At 42.4% G+C, this 21,074-nt stretch overlaps 1 pseudogene across 1 annotated transcript; it reads left to right on the forward strand.

Moving 5' to 3' along the window:
- Window positions 1-4,910: 4,910 nt before the first annotated feature.
- LOC309792647 (protein enabled homolog) lies at window positions 4,911-14,385 on the forward strand (annotated as a pseudogene). Its single transcript has 3 exons — window positions 4,911-4,981; window positions 9,478-9,506; window positions 12,690-14,385. The product of its transcript is annotated as a protein enabled homolog (transcript).
- The last annotated feature ends 6,689 nt before the right edge of the window (window positions 14,386-21,074 follow it).

The following is a 21,074-nucleotide window of genomic DNA, read 5'->3' on the forward strand; positions in this document are numbered from 1 at the left end:
ATTAATGTTGAGCATCCTTTCATGTGTTTGTTGGCAATCTGTGTATCTTCTTTGGAGAAATATCTATTTAGGTCTTCTGCCCATTTTTGGATTGGGTTGTTTGTTTTTTTAATATTGAACTGCATGAGCTGTTTATATATTTTGGAGATTAATCCTTTGTCCATTGATTCATTAGCAAATATTTTCTCCCATTCTGAGGGTTGTCTTTTCGTCTTGTTTATGGTTTCCTTTGCTGTGCAAAAGCTTTTACGTTTCATTAGGTCCCATTTGTTTATTTTTGTTTTTCTTTCCATTACTCTAGGAGGTGGATCAATAAAGATCTTGCTGTGATTTATGTCAAAGAGTGTTCTTCCTATGTTTTCCTCTGAGAGTTTTATAGTGTCCAGTCTTACATTTAGGTCTCTAATCCATTTTGAGTTTATTTTTGTGTATGGTGTTAGGGAGTGTTCTAATTTCATTCTTTTACATGTAGCTGTCCAGTTTTCCCATCACCACTTATTGAAGAGACTGTCTTTTCTCCATTGTATATCCTTGACTCCTTTGGCATAGATTAGTTGACCATAGGTGCGTGGGTTTATCTCTGGGCTTTCTATCTTGTTAATGAGGACATATTTTTAATTTCTCAGAAATCCATAAACATGCAATTAAAATGAAATAGAAAATGTTTAGCTCAAAAGACACAAGCTCTTTTAGCCAAACTTTTCAATTCCCTTCTACGATTTGTAGATTAACTTAGTTGTCTCCTGTCTGCAGTTAAGTGGTGCTATATAAAGCAGAGTAAACAGTAAAAAGCTTGTTTCAGTTATAAAAGGAGCAATGTTTCAAATCCTAATTAGGATGTAAGAGTATCACTTATACAAATTTGCAAAGTGACCACAAACAGACTTGCCAATATGTGTGCACCACTGTTATTCATTCTTAAAGGTGCTGCTTTGGCTAAAACAATGACAGTTTCTTTGTTGTGTTTTTTCCCCTTTTGGTTTGGATTGAATGAGATGGCAGCTTTATATGCTGTTACTGTGCTTTGTCATCTAACATGTAGAGCATTTCAGTCTAAAAGTTCTTTTTCCTTTAAGTTTCAGATAACATAAAATGAATTAAAGCCCTTTTTGGTCAATATGGCAGGTTCACAGGGTAGCAAAATATATTTCTTTCAATGAGAGGTAACCTGGACAAATGCTGGGTACACTTAAAATTCTGTTAGAGGATGGGCATCACAATGGCGGAAATCTCAGTGGCGGGTTTGTAAAGGCAGACCAGAGGAAAAGGAGAAAGATATTGCTGTTTGAGATGGTGCCTTGGATTGTGAGCCTGAGATAGGAAGTAGAAGGTCAGGAACGAGGAGCTTGGCAGTAGAGCACTACAAACCCAACATGTGTCAACAGCAGAGGCTCTTTCCCTGGAAATATCAGGAATAAAACAATCTAGCAGAGGGGACTTCCTTGGTGGTCCAGTGGGTAAGTCTCTGCGCTCCCAATACAGGGGGCCCGGGTTGATCCCTGGTCGGGAAACATGCCCACAGCCGCAACTAAAAGATCCCGCATGCCACCACGAAGATCCCGTGTGCTGCAACTAAGACCCAGCACAGCCTAAATAAATATTTATTAAAAAAAAAAAAAAAAAAAAGCAGTCTAGCTGAAACCAGGGGAGGGGACATTAGCCATAACATTTTTATCATAACATTCCTAATATCTCACAAAGCACAAATACCTACCTAAAGGGGAGCTTTTATTGTTTGCCATGGACCAGGCACTATGTTGACAAAAGCTTTCTTGGGACTGATCAAGGAATTCCAAAGGGACCAAGAAAAAGTTCAAGGGAGGTAGATTTCAGTCCGACCCAGAGAAAAACATCCTAACAAGTGAAGTCCTTCTCTTCAAGCTACCTTACCCTGGAGAGTCACCCTCACCTGCCCCAGCACCCAGCAGCTCCCCTGAACGATTTCTGACTTCATACAGGCTCAGCCCTGCCACATCCCATAATCCAAACAACCTACAGCCCACCCGGATATTAGTTGCTCCATGGCATCCCTTGCAGTGGCCTGAGTAAGAACCAGGCCTAGTGAAAGCACTGCGGTCCAGCCTTGCACCTTCCCTGCCCCTGGTTACTCACCCTGCTGGCCCTTCTGCCTGGCTCCCTGACACATGTGCTTTCTACTAGCTCTCCCCCGGGAGGGAAGAGAGAAGCTGGCAGCCCTGCCCAGCTTACCTGCTTCCTTCTAACCTCTTTGCCCGAGGTTTGCCTTGCGTCGGGTTTTTCTCCCCTGGGGAACAGCGTCTCCATCAGCTGCGAGAAGGCTGGTGTTTCCATGTCTTTCCTGACCAGCTCATCACTTGGATCCCTGACAACTACCCATGGCCTGAGGTCGTCTGGAGCCATTGCTCTTCTCACTGCTCATCTTCACCCTGATTTGACTCAGGTTTTGTACAATGTTCCCTCAGACTTTCCACCTCCACTGCTCCAGTGTTTCTCCTGTTCACCTGTACCCCGCCCACCCTGGACACCACTGGGTTCAACGAGTGGACGTCCTGCTCCCTCCTTCGAGTCACAAGGGGGAAGGGGGGGTCTTAACTCTGTCCATCTTCCCCACATGTAACGGGTGTTATCGGTGCCCCTCACCCCAAACCCCTTGGCATTTGCTTCCAGAGTCAAAGGCTACTTACAGCTGACCTTGAAAATCTCCACTTCAAGGTTTTTTCTTGCCTTGGGAACACACTGTGCCTGAGCACGGGGAAGTCAGAAATGCTGACAGTTAATTCCCCGGAAAGTGCCCTGAACCAATGGAGAATTGGTGGATGAATACCCATCCCCTTGCTCCTCAGCTGGGTTAATTGTGAGTTTTCATTCATAGTTTTCAGAGTTAGCTAGCGGGATTGAGTTCTCTGCCCACAGTGGTAATTTGCTTGATAATGACCCTTCATTGTCTTCCTTCCCTTCCCTTCCCTATCTCACATCCACCATGTCCAGTGTTTCCTGGGACCCTCTCTCACATAAACTACTTGCACTTGAGTTTTATCTGGGGCTCTGCCAATGTGCGAGGCCTGACACAATATCTAGCACACAGTAGGTGTTCAATAAATACATACATAATTAATGCTGGGCAGGCCATCTCTCGATTTTGCAGATGGGATGTTTGCATTGGGAGAGAGGCTACACCATAGAACCACAAAGGATTCTTCCAGGAACAGCAACCTTCCTGTGTAGAAATAGCTTTCCAACTAGGAGACCTGCAAGAGGAGTTGTGAGATGAAAACATGTGAAAAGAAAGAGACTTTTCTCCACTTTGTGCCAGTGCACTCTCAGATGTGAAGGGGCGGGAACTAGTATCACAGGTTAGTTATGAAATTGTTCAGTTTCTGGAGCCACCACGGTGCCTTTTACGGACACTGCAGTCCAGGGTGCTGTGCAGGGAGTGATTTTCCATCACGGTCTATATAATTCACAGCTTCTAGTCACTACAAGAGGAGCCAAAAATAATATAAGATATTCAAACCCTAGAGTATTGTATTATAAATACATAAGTTCAAAATCATATATGAAATAAAGTTTTAATTACCATATGGCCAGAATTTTCATAACACTCTTTTATGGCTGGTTGGCACTGCATTAGTATTTCTGTGTTACAAGTGAGGAAATGAGTCACAAAAACTGTAAAAAGACGTGAGGAAGATTCTATGGCTGCCATATGAGGACAGCTGGAAGAAAATGTTCCCATCCACTCTCCTCATACACTCAGGCCAACACGGGGTTTTCATCACAGTTTCAGACTCTCAAATCTTCCTGATATATATATATATATATATATATATATATATATATATATATATATATATATATATATTTTTTTTTTTTTTTTTTTTTTTTTTTTTTTTTTTTTCAGTACGCAGGCCTCTCACTGCTGTGGCCTCTCCCGTTGCGGAGCACAGGCTCCGGACGCGCAGGCTCAGTGGCCATGGCTCACGGGCCCAGCTGCTCCGCGGCATGTGGGATCTTCGCGGACCGGGGCAAGAACCCGTGTCCCCTGCATCGGCAGGCGGACTCTCAACTACTGCGCCACCAGGGAAGCCCTTCCTGATATATTTTTATAAGAGAACAAAATCTTGTGGTGAATGAGCTATAAAAGAGCCATTTGTGAAGGGGAGTTTGATGAAATTATATATTTTGGAGGTAAAATGAGAATGTGAAAATCAGATTTTTTTCCCATAATAACTAAGAGTTTAACATGGTTGAACAAAATCAGATTTTTTTTTTTTTTCAGAACAGCTAGGAGTTTAATGCAGTTGAGCATATGCAAAATGAGGTCCCCACCTCCAAGGAGCTGCCCTGCTGGGAAGTCTCTGAATTCCACATCCTTTCTATCAGAACAGGAGCTTGGGGATGGAGTAGACAGGACAGGACAGCCCAGGAGCGGTCTGCACCTGGAGTCTACACATGCTCATGGAGCAAAGAGAGATGCATGGAGGGAGGGGACCCAAGTGCAGGCAGCACATCACCTTCTGAGAGGACTAAACTGACAGTGAACCAGGCAGCACTTAGCACTTAGGAAATCCAGAAAAACAGCTCTCTGTATTTTCCCGTTCCACATCTACAGATTCAACCAACTGGGGATTTGCCAAACTTGGATGGGGGGGCAGGGGGAATTCCAGAAAGTTCCAAAAAGCAAAACTCGAATTTGCCACTTGGTGCCAACTATTTACATAGTATTTACATTGTAATTACAACTATTTACATAGCACTTACAAAGTATTAGGTATTAGAAGTAATCTAGAGATGATTTAAAGCATGGGAAGGATATGTGTAGGTTATAAGCAAATACTATGCCATTTTATACAAGGGACTTGAGCATCCGTGGATTTTGTTATCTGTGGGACTCCCTGGAACCAATCCCCCAAGGGGACTAAGTGCAATACATGGGTGTTGGGCCGACACTGAAGCATGGCAGCCTTGCATTTGGGAACATAATGATCCAAACGGACAAGCAGTAATGTTGGGAAGCCACAGGACTGGCTAAAGGGACAGTCATTTGTCAGGCTACAAAAGTAGGCTTAGAAGTCAAGAGACACTGGAACTGAGTGCTAAGTGGGGACAGAGTGTTCAGCCACTAGAGTGAGAACCAAGGTTTAAGAAAACCCAGCCACATGGAAGCCTTGATCAGGACTCACTTGAGGAATGCAGGCAGCCTCTACAAACATGGAAATGAATTCTTCCCCAAAGCCTCCAAAAGGAACGAAGTTATGCTGACATCTTAATTTTAGGACTTCTGACATCCAGAACTGTGACATAATAAATTTATGTCATTTTAAGCCACCAAGTTGCAGTAATTTGTTACAGCAGTAATAGGAAACCAATATAAATACCTTAGGAAGACACAGTAGCCACAGAGAAACTATCAGAATAGTCATGATAGTTAGGTTTTAGGGAAATAAAATTGTTGGAGGAGACAGACAAAAAGTTGAATTAAAATATAAAAAGAGCACATAAGAAGATTCAATCACACACAAACTTTCTGGAACTAAAAACACTTTAAAATATTAAGAGAAAATTGTCACTGTTAAGATCCAACTTGGTGGTATGGAAGACAAATAGAACAAAAGCTTAAAAGACAGAATGAATATACAAAGAAATGGAAACTACAAGAGGGAAAAAAAACTCGAGAGATATAACTAGGGGAAATAACATAAATAAGAGGATTCCAGAAAGATAAAGAGATATAGGTTTGCTTTAAAATAGCATCAAATCTTCTGTGGTAACATGTTCATGGGGAGTGCAAGCTCCTGGAAGCAGTGGGGAGGGAAATGGGAAGGGGGAGAATAGTTATAAAGGGGGGCACACTGAGCTGCCTAGAGCCTCATAAGCAGCACAGCTGAAAGCTTGGCCCTGTGTGATGTGTTCAGACAGGTGGGATAAACCACTGCATCTCAGAAAGTCTTCCGGAAAGAGTAAAATTGACTGTCCAGCTCCCGCTGGTGTCCTGTCTGCCACCAGCCAAAGGTCGGTGACTCCAATGACCCAGATGTTAGATGGTTAGTTACTGTCCCACAGGTCCCTGAGGCTCTGCTTTTTTTTTTCTTTTTTTCAGTCTCTTTTCTCCCTTTGTTGCTATCTGATCCTTGAATGCATATTTCATGGCTGATGCCCAGGGTGTCTGTTATCAAACCATCATTTGATTACATAACTGTCCTTACTTGTGCTTTGGCATTTTAAAAGAATGGAGCCTTAGAGAAATGAGTCACAAATAGTCAAAAGAACCAATGTCTTAAAAAACCACTAGATTGAAAGTTGAAGCTGAGCATTAGGAGACCAGCAATAAAATATCCATCATTAAACAAAAAATTTTTTAATTAATTAATTAGTTAGTTAGTTAGTTTGTTTGTTTGGCTGTGTTGGGCCTTTGTTGCTGTGCGCAGGCTTTCTCTAGTTGCGGTGAGCGGGGGCTACTCTTCATTGCAGTGCGCAGGCTTCTCATTGTCATCGCTTCTCTTGTTGCAGAACACGGGCTCTAGGCATGTGGGCTTCAGTAGTTGTGGCTCGCGGGCTCTAGAGCGCAGGCTCAGGAGCTGTGGCACACAGGCTTAGTTGCTCCGCGGCATGTGGGATCTTCCCGGACCAGGGCTTGAACCCGTGTCCCCTGCCTTGGCAGGCGGATTCTTAGCCACTGCGCCACCAGGGAAGCCCCATCATTAAAAATTAAATTGTTACCGCTTTAACAGAAACTCATCAAAATATCTACAAGATGAGTAGGAAGCGAACTTGAAAGTAACAGATTGATGTATCAAATAACAGTGTGGAAAAATCAATTTTTACTGCTGTTTTATTTTCTAGAACATTTTCAAAGAAAGAGAAACAAGTTCGATTAAACTGTCAAATTAAAAAAAAAATCCCCAAGAAACTGTGCCTGTACTTTTTGCCAGTGCTCAGTGCTTGATTACATAAAGTTCAATAATAACGTTAGGATCTCCTGGCTCTTGAGCCAGAAGACTCAGAGTCTATATATATGTATATACATTGGTTAGAGGAGAACAGATCTGCTGCCATGAACCCCTTACTTCTTCTAATGCCCTCTCAGAAGACAGGTTTAGTGCTGGAAAACTCAGAATGAAAGTACCTGAATGAAAGCCCAGAACAAGTCAAACTTTGGCAGCCAAGATGCAGGGCAGTTTTTCCAGCCAGCATGAGAGGGTGGGCGGGAGAGGGGAGAAAAGAAGAGATGCTGTGGAGTTTAATAAGAGGAAAGAGCTATTAAATGTATTTACTTTATTTTTAGAAATTGCTCTTTGGCCCTTTGGTCTCACAGCCAAAGCAGGGAAGGAATGAGGAAAGAGAAAAATCAGCACCGAAGAATATAGAATTTAGTCCAGTAGATTTTAACCAACATAGAAATTCACTGGGAAGGTTCTATGGGGGGAAGACATAAAGGGCCAGGTGAGAAGGGACAAATTTTGTTTGTTTTCCAGAAAACTGTCAACTCCAATTCTCATCAAGGATTCAGAGCCAGCATATAATTTCTGAACCTTAGAGTGTGCTGGGCACTGAGGGCTCCTGAGCAGAGAGCGTGAAGGGGCTGTGATGAGCTTGGTCAGTTCTGCGGAAGGAGCAGTAAGTGGTAGCAACTGGACCAACCCGGGGAGTAGGAGGTGATTCCAGGTCATTTCAACCAGAGCTCTAGGTGGAAAATCAAGAGAAATAAGATGATGTGTTGAGGATAGGGAATGTGTGCAAAATAGTGTGTGTATGTGTAAGTGAGAGTTTGTGTGAATGTAGAAAACAGGATGGGGCATGGTTCACTGGAGATCATGGAAGTACAAGTTATTCAAGAGTATCAGTTTAAGATTTTAAAAAATGAGAGTGGAGGGACTTCCCTGGTGGCACAGTGGTTAAGAGTCCGCCTGCCAATGCAAGGGACACAGGTTCGAGCCCTGGTCCGGGAAGATCCCACATGCCGCGGAGCAACTAAGCCTGTTAACCACAACTACTGAGCCCGCGTGCCACAACTACTGAAGCCCGTGTGCCTAGAACCCGTGCTCCGCAACAAGAGAAGCCACTGCAATGAGAAGCCCGCGCACCGCAACGAAGAGTGGCCCCTGCTCGCCACAACTAGAGAAAGCCCACATGCAGCAACGGAGAGCTAATGCAGCCAAAAATAAATAAATAAATAAATAAATTTTAAAAATTAAAAAAAATATATAAGAGAGAGTGAAGAAGGGGACAGCCAATGGGAAATAAGCTCCGAAACAAGGTAGAAAGCTGAGTCTATCCCCCTGGCCAAGATACAGAGATAATTCCCTTCAGGATGCCTCAACATTGGGGATCACATTTTCTTTCTTTTTTTTTTTAAGTACTAGGTCATTTACCTTATCTTTATATTTTTATTTTTATACATCTTTATTGGAGTATAATTGCTTTACAATGGTGTGTTAGTTTCTGCTTTATAACAAAGTGAATCAGCTATACATATACATATATCCCCATATCCCCTCCCTCTTGTGTCTCCCTCCCACCCTCCCTATCCCACACCTCTAGGTGGTCACAAAGCACTGAGCTGACGTCCCTGTGCTATGTGGCTGCTTCCCACTAGCTATCTATTTTACATTTGGTAGTGTATATATGTCCATGCCACTCTCTCACTTTGGGGGACCACATTTTCTAAGCTCCTATTGGAGACACATGCTCTGATAAGACTACTTGAAAATGAGTTCATCCCAGAAAATTCTACAGTTGCTGTATTAGCAGGGATTTTAACCTCTGCACTATTGACACTTGGGGCAGAATAATTCTTTGTTGTGAGAAGAGCTGTCCTGTGCAGTGTAGGATGTTTAGCAGCATCCCTGGCCCTTACCCACTAGATGCCAGTAGCACCACTCTCCTAGGTATGGGGGTCAAAATTGCTCTGGTGGAGAATAACTGCTGTTCTGCAATAGACAGTAGACCCATTTCAGTCCTAATCCTCCTTAAACTCTGCAGCTTTAACAGGATTGTCTGACCACACCCTCCTTTGGTAAACTCTCTCTTGGCCTCAGTGAGGGTTTATTCCCTTGATTCTCCTCCTCTTCACTGCCAACTCTTTCTCAATCATCCGGAGGGTAGGTAGAGTCCTAGAATCTCCTCCGTTCTTTCTTGATGATTTAATCTGATATTCCCCCTGTTCCTTCAAAGTACCAAACTCCCAAGACCATGGGCAAAATTCAAAGGATATGGCTCCTGGTAGAGCATGAGCTTTGGCTGGGTAACCGGAGCAGTGAAATCAGCTAAGTACTCAGGCTGCAAATCAACTTCCTTGCCCCTGAACTCACCTCTGAACTTCATACCAACACTTCTGAATTCTCACTCAGAATTTCCCTCTGGATGTAGCTCTGGTGACTTAAGATGAAAATGTCCAGGGATGACTTCTCTCTCTGCTCTAGAATGTGTTCCCTATGTCTGCTGACGGGATCTTCGGCTTTAGTGTCCCTGAAACATCTTTGTCTTCTCCCCCTAAAGGCACTGGGTCCTGGATCTTGATCTCTGTGGTGAGTCCATTTGTTTGTACTCCTGCAGTGTCCCTGTATCCATGCCTTCCTCTCCACACGATGCTGGCTGGATCCTCTTCATCCCTCAACTAGATGCCTTTCTCTCCACCGTTTTCTCTCTCTCCACTTTCTACCGTCTATCTACATGTTTTCTCAGAGCTTACTTTTTTTTTTTTTTTTGCGGTATGCGGGCCTCTCACTGTTGTGGCCTCTCCCGTTGCGGAGCACAGGCTCCGGATGCACAGGCTCAGCGGCCATGTCAGAGCTTACATTTTTAAAAGAGGAAAACGTGCATGAAGTTGATGCTGAAACTAGCATTAATTCTAACAAGAATTAATATTCTTGGATATATGAACTGATTGAAGATATTCACACCCATCTTAGTAAGATAGCATTTTCAATACATTTTTCAAATGTTTTAATGAAAAATTTCAAGAATACAGAAAAGTTGAAAGAATTTTGCAGTAAATGTCATATACCCAACTGCCTAGATTCTAGAATTATTTTTACTAAGCTTGCCATATCACATATCTATTTGTCCTCCATTCTATCCATCTATCAATCCAGAGAAGTTCCAAAGTAACTTGCAGGCACCAGTATATCTTACCCCCAATACTTCAGCATGTTAGAATTCAATATTTGTTGACAGTTATTTTTTTTGTAAGATCAACATGCAATGAAATGCTCAAACCTCAAGTGGACCATTCTGTGGGTTTCAACAATACATACACCTGTGTAACAAAACCCCCCTCAAGACAGAGTCGTGCCATCACCCAGAAAGTTCCCTGATGCCATTTCCTAGTCAATCCCTGCCCCAACTCCACCCCGGAGGCAACCACTGTTCTGAGGTTCTTCCACCATAGGTTAGTTTTGCCTGTTTTAGAACTTCATATGAATGGAAATCATACAATATGTGCTCTTTTGTGTCTGGATTCTTTTAGATAAAAATAATATTTTCAAGATTCATTCCTATTGTTTCATGTATAAGTAGTTTGTTCCTTTCTATCGCGAAGTAGGATTCCACTGTGTGAATATACCACAGTTCATTTATCCATTCTCCTATTGATGCAGACCTACGCGTTTCCAGTTTTTGGCAACATTTTCAATAAAACTGTACTTTTCTTTATCATTTATTAAAGTTTGTAATATATTTTTGTTGTTTTAATCAACTGTGGACTAAGAATAATTATAATATCAATTCAATACAAAAGAAATTTTTATCACCTTCAATTTCATAGTCACAGAAAGTTATATTAAATATGCATACTTTTCTTTTTGCAAAGTATTATGAAAGGGTGAGCAATAAAGAACTTTAAAGCATAAAAATGTAGGGAATTCCCTGGTGGTCCAGTGGTTATGACTCCATGCTTCCAGTGCCAGGGGCTGGGTTCGATCCCCGGTCGAGGAACTAAGATCCTGCAAGCTGGATGGTGTGGCCAAAGGAAAAAAGTTATATTAGGATAAACTTCTAAGGAGGAAGTGGAAAACAAATAAGAGTTTGAAGGAAAATGAGAAACAATGTGAACTATCCAACCGTTAAAGATGATCTGTGTTTCTTAAATGGATGATGTAAATAATAAATTGCCATGGCATTTAGATTCCACTGGATACATTTGAAAGAGCAATATTTGTAATATTCCAGAAATGTCAAATTTATGATGAAAACTATTAGATGTCAAAGTAAAATTATGCAAAGGGGTTCATAATTTTCCCAAAGTATTTTCTAGAGCTCATTCAAAATACCAACAAGAAAAACAGAAGCCTTCCTTGCTGCTTATTATCCTAAATTGGAACCTGGGTTCCAATTGATCACTTTCTAGCTGCAATTGTCATCTTTGAATCCCAACAGGCCTTGAGAATACTAACAATTAGGCAATTTTCATGGATCCGTTTTGGCCTTATTTTATATCTCAGAAAACTGAAACTGAGGTAAGCCTTTGGGCCAAATGCAACCCAGATGGTCAACCAATGTGGTTTCATTCATATGCCCCTCTTTTTTGGTCTGTGGTCAAGCTCTGACCCCAAAGCAGAAGTGAATTCACAGCTTTTCACTGGGAAGATTTGGGGTCTTCCACCATCTTCTTTATCTTTTTTCCACTCATGTGGCTGGAATACTCCAAAGGAAATCATAGGTGTCTTTGCATTGGTTATTTCATTTTTCCTCTGAGAAGGCCTCTTTTGGCTGAGTTTGAATAGCCACAGATCCTGTTACAGAAAACAGTGATTACAGAATTTAATGGGTTCCTCGTATATTATATTTAGCTGTGTCTATAGATATAATATGAAAAGAGCTCACTAATTTGTGGAAAATATAGTAAAAGTGGTGGGAATGGCATAAATAAAACCACTGACTAATAACATTTTAATATGAATAACCTGGAGCCTTTACAGAAAACTAAGGGTCATGGGTAGACTCAACCATTCTTCTTTTCCCAGAAAATGTTCACTTTTTTTTTTTGGCTGTGCCATGTGGCATTCAGGATCTTAGTTCCCTGACCAGTGATCAAACCTGTGTCCCCCGCAGTGGTTAAGAATCTGCCTGCCAATGCAGGGGACATGGGTTCGATCCCTGGTCTGGGAAGATCCCATATGCCGCAGAGCAACTAAGCCCGCGAGCCACAACTACTGAGCCTGTGCTCTAGAGCCCATGAGCCACAACTACTGAGCCCACATGCCTACAGCCTGTGCTCCGTGACAAGAGAAGCCACCTCAGTGAGAAGCCCGTGCACTGCAACGAAGAGTAGCTCCTGCTCTCCGCAACTAGAGAAAGCCTGCATGCAGCAACCAAGACCGAATGCAGCCATAAATAAATAAACAAACAAATAAATTAAAATTCATATTCAAAAAAAAAAAAATGAGGACAGTTAAGAGACCTCTGGAACAACATTAAGCGCACTAACATTCACATTATAGGTGTCCCAGAAGGAGAAGAGAGAAAGGGCCTGAGAAAATATTTGAAGAGATAATAGCTGAAAACGTCTTACGTGGGAAAGGAAACAATCACCCAAGTCCAGGAAGCCTGGAGAATTCCATACAGGATAAACCCACAGAGGAATACACTGTGACACATTGCAATCAAAATGACAAAAATTAAAGATAAAGAGAAAATATTAAAAGCAACAAGGGAAAAGCAACAAATAACATACAGGGGAACTCCCATAAGGTTATCAACTGATTTTTCAGCAGAAACTCTGCAGACCAGAAGGAAGTGGCATGATACATTTAAAATAATAATTGGACAGATTATCTGTCAGGCAAGAGCTGCTGTGATGGTTTATGATGATGCCAATAAAAAGTGGGTGCCAGCTGGTGGTTCAACTGGGTTCAGGAGAGTTCATATATATCATCATACAGGCAACAACACGTTCAGCGTGGTGGGCAGGAAGATTCAGGACCATCAGGTCGTGATAAACCGTGCCGTTCCTAAAGGGTTGAAGTACAATCAAGCTACACAGACCTTCCACCAATGGCGGGACACTAGACAGGTGTATGGTCTCAACTTTGGCAGCAAAGCAGATGCCAATGTTCGCAAGTGCCCTGATGCATGCCTTAGAAGTGTTGAGTTCACAGGCAACAGGGTCAACATTGCCTAGACAAAATTCACAGCTACCTGCCCAAGTTCAGAATGGCCCATCACAAGAAGAACTGGAAATTCAAAGAAGGCAACTACGAGAACAGCAACGACAAAAGGAGCTGGAGTGGGAAAGGCTGGAGAGAGAAAGGATGGAAAGGGAGAGATTGGCGAGGGAGAGGTTAGAAAGGGAAAGGCTGGAGAGGGGGCGACTAGAACGGGAGCAGCTGGAGAGAGAGAGAGAAGAGCGGGAGGGGCTGGAGAGACGGGCCCGGGAAAGGCCAGAACGAGAGCCGCAAGAGCAGCTAGAAAGGGAGCAGCTGGAAAGAATATCAAATGCTGCTGCCCCTGCCTCTGAGGAGACTTCTCCAAACTCTGTGCGGGGAGACCCCTCTGCTTCGGAGCCAGGCTTGCAGGCCGCCTCTCAGCCGGCAGAGACTCCAGCCCGACAGGGCGTTGTCTCGGGACCACCTGCACGCCCACCCCCTCCTCCACTCCCACTAGGTCCTGCCCAGGCATCAGCCGCGCTCCCTCCTCCCCCAGGACGCCCTCCACCCTCCACTTCCGTCCCCACCTCCTCCACCACCTGCCCCTCCCCTCCCTGCATCCCGATTTTTTTCGGGATCCACATCTGAAGACAACTGCCCTTTAACTGGACTTGCAGCTGCAACTGCTGGAGCAAAACTTCGGAAAGTGTCACGAATGGAAGATGCCTCTTTCCCAAGCGGAGGGAATAACACTGGTGTGAATTCGGCCTTATCTAAAACAGATACAGGTCATGGAAAGGGACCCCTTCCTTTAAGGGGTAGTGGTTTAATGCAAGAAATGAGTGCCCTGCTGGCCAGGAGGAGAAGAACTGCTGAAAAGGGACCAACAATAGAAACAGAACAAAAAGAGGACAAAAATGAAGATGGAGAGCCGGTAACTTCTAAGGCCTCTTCAACAAGAACCTGAACACTCTGAGCAACCTGAACAAGCACCTGAACACCTGAACCAGCAAGAAAACCCTGGGAAAGAACAAATACAATGAATGGCAGCAAGTCACCTACTATTTCCAGACCCAAATCTGCACCTTCTCCGCAGCCCAGGGGAATGGCGTCCAGGCGGAAGCAGGACATTCTAGATGAAATGAGAAAAGAATTAACTAAGCTAAAAGATGAGCTCGTTGATGCAATCAGGCAGGAACTGAGCAAGTCACATACTGCACAGAGAAACAAACTAAGGAGAGATAGGACTTTAATCCGGAGAAGGAAAAAAAAAACCTACAAAGAACAACTGTTAACAACAACAAACCCCTACGTTTTGTGAGCTATAAGAAGAAAATGGAGGCAAACAGTCGGAAGGAGGGAAAAACCAAATACTTTGAAAGCCTTCAGACATTACTACTCTGGCGATAAGCTATTTCCCTCCCAGTTTGCTGCTTTTTTCTGACCTTTACAACAGGATGGAAGGGAGTCATACAGGAGTTCCTGTATCAGTTATGCAGAAAATACTAAACCTGTCAGGCAAGATCGCCATGCCTTGAAATATTTTCATGTCAAGAGAAAAATCGCACGTTTTCCACAATCCACACTAAGATAAAGAGGAGAAAGGCTTGAGAAGTTTTTTTCAGAGAAGGCTGAGGAAGAATTTAGCAAGTTATGCTATTGTATTGTAAATGTTTCTCTCAGGTTTGTCTTCCTATCATATTTGATATTCCATGAATAACTGAGGTCAGCCCTATGCAGGTTAAGATCATAAGATGTGGAACAAATGGAATTGTATGTGCTTTCACAGGTGATATTTGTAAGAAAGTGTCCTAAAAATGATCTGTCCAGAGTGAGGAATTTTAGAACAATAGGAAGTCTCTCGAGTTAGACTTCATGCAATTTTGTAGATTCAAACATAAAATTCGTCCAGAATCTAAAGATGTAGATGCCTTCCTAAATTGTTACAAATGCTTTACCAAATCTGTGACTCCTACATAACACAAACCAGTGGTCAAATGTAAAACAATATATTGTAGATTTACTGTAGGTTTTCAACCTTTTTTAGATTTATGTGTATGGACATTTTTATAATGTAATTACAACTACCACAAAATTAACTTTTTTATTTGTTTTATTTTATTTTATTTTTGGCTGTGCCACACAGCTTGCGGGTTCTTAGTTCCTCAACCAGGGATTGAACCCGCGCCCTTGGCAGTGAAAGTGCGGAGTCCTAACCACAGGACCACCAGGAAAGTCCCCATATTAGCTTTTTAAATTGCAGACAGTAATGCATGTCAAACTAATATGTAGTGGCCTTTTCAAGGCCTAGTCCCAGGGAAAAGATTTTGCAGAGTATAGGGGAGTAGGAGGAAGGGAAGGAATAATGTTTTACTTAAAGTTAATTTCTGCACTATCTTTTTTTCTCAATTATCTGCATAAATAATAATGAGGAATATTTTGTGGCTTTAATTGGTAAATATGTTAACAGAACCAAGTACTTCATCTTTTACATCATGTCATCAGCTATTTATATTTTAACTTCGGTAAGTTCAATGGTCTGAAACATGATTCTGAGCTTCACGTGAATTATATCTTACTGCGGAACTCAAAACAGCCACATAGCACAGGGACGTCAGCTTCGTGCTTTGTGACCACCTAGCGGGGTGGGATAGGGAGGGTGGGAGGGAGATGCAAGAGGGAGGAGATATGGGGATGTATGTATATGTATAGCTGATTCACTTTGTTCTACGGCAGAAACTAACACACTATTGTAAAGCAATTATACTCCAATAAATATCTATTTTAAAAATGCTAGATCTTAAAAAAGAAACTGGTTTATGCACTAAAGTTTTGTGCCTTGATCTAATATTAACATGATGTCTGTGTAAAATGACAAAAAGAACCAATACTGAATCACATTACATTTCCTGTCATCCTGCATTATCCCAGATTGCTAAATGTGTTCTTTCTAAGAAGTTTCATTGAATTACTGTATACATTTACTGTCCTATGTGACAGTTTCGTCATTGTTAAGAGATTTCAGTAATTAAAATGGGAAACATGGGCCTCCCTGGTGGCGCAGTGGTTGAGAGTCCGCCTGCTGATGCAGGGGATACGGGTTCGTGCCCCGGTCTGGGAGGATCCCATATGCCGCGGAGCGGCTGGGCCCGTGAGCCATGGCCGCTGGGCCTGCGCATCCGGAGCCTGTGCTCCGCAACGGGAGAGGCCACAACAGTGAGAGGCCCGCATACCGCAAAAAAAAAAAAAAAAAAAAAAAAAAAAAAAAAAAAAGGGAAACAGAAGCTTAGGTTATTTTCCTTATCAAAACTATGTTCCTTGAAGCCGCATTATTATGATGGCTTTCATGCTCTTGTACATTGGATGTCTTAAACTGAGTGCAGTTCAGGGGATCCTGTCTCATTACAGGAAGGTACTTCTTTCCTTCAACACTGTGATCTGACCTGTGACAAATCTGTACTATATACTATGTAACCGGCTAACAAGTCAATTGCAAACCAACTGAATGTCCAAATCTTAGTGCTGGTGCTGAAATCTCTTCACAATAGTCATCATGATCTCAAAGTTTGTTTCAAAATTTGCAAACATCAAGTGTCAATCAAATAAGAAGGTGAAACACTAATGAATGTCGAATTTTCATGCTTTAGGTGTACTTCCGTTTTAGATTTTTTGGTTCTCTGCTATTTTTACAGTACTGTTTCATTTAAATTTCCTACATGCTAACTTCGTTTGTGCGATTGAAATAAAACTGCAGTATACATATGTTTAAAAAAAATAATTTGTTGTTTAAGTCACCCTGTCTATGGTATTTTTGTTATAGCAGCCCAAATGGACTGAGACACAGAGTTTAGCACATAATTATTCCTGATTATTTAATCTGTATCTGTTCTCACCTCAAATTTAAACTTCTTGAAGGCAGGTATTATCTAAAATTTCTGTCCCTCACAGTTCCGATCACTGGATTAGGTACATAGCAGGTGCTTAATCTGGGGAATGATAGTCAAAATCTTAATAGCTGACTAATTAGAAAGAACACTGGGGACTTCACAGTGGTTAAGAATCCGCTTGCCAGGCTTCCCTGGTGGTGCAGCGGTTAAGAATTCACCTGCTAGTGCAGGGGATACGGGTTCGAGCCCTGGTCCGGGAGGATCCAACGTGCCACGGAGCAACTGAGCCCATGTGCCGCAACTCTGAGCCTGCGCTCTGGAGCTCAACTCCAGAGGCTCAACTACTGAAGCCCGCATGCCTAGAGCCCGTGCTCCACAACAAGAGAAGCCACTGCAATGAGAGGCCCACGCACTGCAGTGAAGAGTGGCCCCCGCTCGCCGCAACTAGAGAAAACCCGCGTGCAGCAACAAAGACCCAACTCAGTCAAAAAAAAAAAAAAAATCCACAAGAAAATCCATTAAACAAAAAAAAAAAGAATCTGCTTGTCAATGCAGGGGACATGGGCTCGGGCCCTGGTCCTGAAGATCCCACATGCCGTGGAGCAACTAAGCCCGTGAGCCACAACTACTGAGCCCGCATGCCTAGAGCCCATGTTCTGAAACAAGAGAAGCCACCACAGTGAGAAGCCTGCACACCACAACGAAGAGTAGCCCCCGCTCGCCACAACAAGTGAAAGCCCGTGCACAGCAATGAAGACCTACTGCAGCCAAAAACAAACAAACAAACAAATAAATAAATAAAAAGATTTTTTTTAAAAAAGAAGAGAAGAAAGAACACTGGCCATAGTGTTTGGTGAGCACCCTCTGTGCCCAGCATTTTAGTTGCTGGATTGTAGGGAAGTCCAGGGGTTCCAGGGATGGGGCCAAAGTAGCAGGGGGAGAGTGGGGGCCCAAGGCTGTGGCTGTTTACCACCCAAACCAGAAATATTTATATGTTTATAGCAGGACTGGAGTTAGCATCCAGCTTCTGGACTCCAGATATCACAGTCCAGATAGTTTGATGTGTTGGATGATGCTGGTGCTCCGCCTTGATCCCCTCTCATCCATTTGTACCTTTTTTTTCTTTCCCTTTTGGGGGTGCTTTTGATTTCAACAAGCAAAGTGTGCTGCACCTTTACGGAGAACTACCTTCTAGTTACTGGACCCCACTTGCCTGCAGGTGGAGGCCCTTGGCGTGGTCTACAGCCTGTAACGGATAGGGTGCTGGGGCAGGAACCCTAGCTCCCTTGCCTCGGGCGAGCCCACCCCAAGGCATTGCTTACACCTGAGCCCCCCTCAGAGTTGGGATGTCCCCACCTGTGGAACGTGGCCGAGCAGCCTTACTCTCCTTCCCCCTCTCTGCTCACCACACCGCTCTCTCTCTCATGGTTTCACCTGTGAGCACTTGCTTACGAAGCCACTCCCACACCAACCTGACTGTGGGGATTCTGACGGTATTCATTTCCTAGGTCTACTGTAGCAAGTACCCCTGCAGCAAGTACCGAGTGGCTTAAAGCAACAGAAACATCTTCTCTCAGGGTTCTGGAGGCCACACATCTGAAATCAAGGTGTCGGGCAGGCATGCTCCCTCTGAAGGCTCTAGGGAAGAGTCTGTTCCGTGCCTTTCTCTTGGCTTCGGCTGTTGCTGGCAATCCTTGGCATCTCCTGATTTGTAAACACATCATTCGTCTCTACCTCTGTCTTCACACAGGGTTCTCCCTGTGTCTGTGTATCTTTTCTTTTCCTTCTAAGGACACCAATCATATTGGATGAGGGACCATAACCTCATGAGTATGGCCTCATTTTAACTTGATTGTATCTGCAAAGGACCTGTTTCCCAATTCGGTCATGTTCACAGGTGGGGAGGGAGGTGTTTGCTGTGGCTGTGAGGGAAGGATCTGTTCTAGGCTTCTCCCCTTGGCTTGTAGATGGCGGTCTTCTCCCTGTGTCTTTTCATAGTGTCATCCTTTTGTGCATGTGTGTTTCTGTATCTTAATTTCCCCTTTTTATAAGGACACCAGTCAGATTGGATTAGGGCTCATCCTATGACCTCACTTTAATTTGATTACCTCCGTAAAAAGCCTTTCTCCAAATACCACCATATTCTCAGATTAATAGGTGTTACGACTTCAACATGTGAATTTTGAGGGGATATAGTTTAACTCATAAGGGGGGCTTACAACTTCATATCTTTTAGGGGCACAATTCAACCCTTGACACTGACCTAAAACATCTTATTTATTACTTTAAGATTTTGTGAAGGTCAACTATATAAACACACAAAAAATGGTATGTACAGTATATAGAACCCAGTGGCTCTATTTTCCAGTCATCATTATTTATTTATTTATTTGTTTGTTTATTTATTTATTTAGGCTGCGTTTGGTCTACATTGCTGCTTGTGAGCTTTCTCTAGTTGCGTTGAGCGGTGGCTACTCTTTGTCACGGTGCGCGGGCTTCTCACTGCAGTGGCTTCTCTTGTTGCAGAGCACGGGCTCTAGGCGCACGGTTTTCAGTAGTTGTGGCACGCGGGCTCAGTAGTTGTGGCTCACAGGCTCTTGAGCGCAGGCTCAGTAGTTGCAGTGCACAGGCTTAGTTGCTCTGCGGCATGTGGGATCTTCCCGGCCCAGGGCTGGAACCCGTGTCCCCTGCATTGGCAGGCAGATTTTTAACCACTGTGCCACCAGGAAAGCCCTGTTCAAATGTATTAAAATACTATATTTTTATTTTTCTGAGTTGTCATAAAATCAGAAACAATATTATAACTTCATTTATAGGACATAAGTATCTACAACATTTGTGTTTTTACTTCCTGCAGTTAAGGTTAGATTCTTTTTCTGATAAGTATCAGTTTTGAATTGGAAATTATGTACCCTTAAGTGTTATTTGTATGAAACAAATGAGTCATTAATAACAGAATAAATAAACTGTACAGTGGTTAAGAATGTGGACTCTCCTGTCAGACGGCTTAGGTTTGCATCAGCTCTATAACTTACTAGCTGTGTGACCTTAGGCCAGTTAATTAATCTCTCTGAGCTTTCATCCCCTCAGCTGTAACTAGCAATGAGAACAGGACTGTTATTTTGAAGCACATTGCTCAGTGTCTGCTCATAGTTAACACTCTCTAAATATTAGCTATTATTTTGCCTGAGGTATTCATTTATACATAATAAGTCTGAAAATGTAAAGACATAATAGAATTGAAATTTATAATTATCTCTTTAGGTAAAACCTCACACTTTTCCAGGAAAGTATTACTAATATATTCCTTTAAAATAACAGAATATAACTAGTCTTTTCTCTTTGTCTTTCTGAATTTAACTATTTATTACCAAGATAAAATTACTGTTCTGTTTTCATGAGAAAAAAAGTTTCATTGTATATAATGTTTTTTTTAAAAAAAGGCAATTCTCTAATATGGTACAAATTTAAACATCACAAAAAGAAATATAGTGAAAAGTAAGTCTCCTCCCCTTTCCCCCAAATTATCAGGTGACCTTTCCATGGGCAACCATCGTTACAAGTTTCCTTCCAGAAATAGTCTATGAATATGCAAGGAATATATTTTCTTACCCATATTTTTAAACATTATAGCATATTATGTACGCTCTTCTGCATCTTGCTTTTTACAACTTAATAAGATACCTGGGAAATTTTCTCTTATCGATACCAAGTAGTTTTGTTTCATTCTTTTTCAGTGTTGCATAGTATTCCACTCTACGGATCTACCAAACTTACTTAACCAGCTCCCAGTATATCTGGTTGGCTTCTTTTGTTACTGCACGTGTATTTGCATCTTTAAGCTCATGTGCAAACATATCTGTAAAATAAACTCCTAGAGTAGAATTGCCAAGTCAAAAATATCTGCATATGAAAATCTGGTGGCACTTTGTAAATTGCTCTCCAAAGAGGATGGACCAATTTGCCTTCCCACCAATACTAGTCTTCCCATCACCATCAGGGCATTGCTAAATTTTCTGAATTTTTCCAACCTTACAAGTGTCAACAGCATCTCATGCCACTTTGAATTTCTATTTCTCTCATTAGAGTGCAATTAAGCATCATATCATTTGCTTATGAATGA

Source organism: Mesoplodon mirus, assembly GCF_964341445.2.
Source record: "Mesoplodon mirus genome assembly, chromosome: 17".
NCBI classification, from domain to species: Eukaryota; Metazoa; Chordata; class Mammalia; order Artiodactyla; family Ziphiidae; genus Mesoplodon; species Mesoplodon mirus.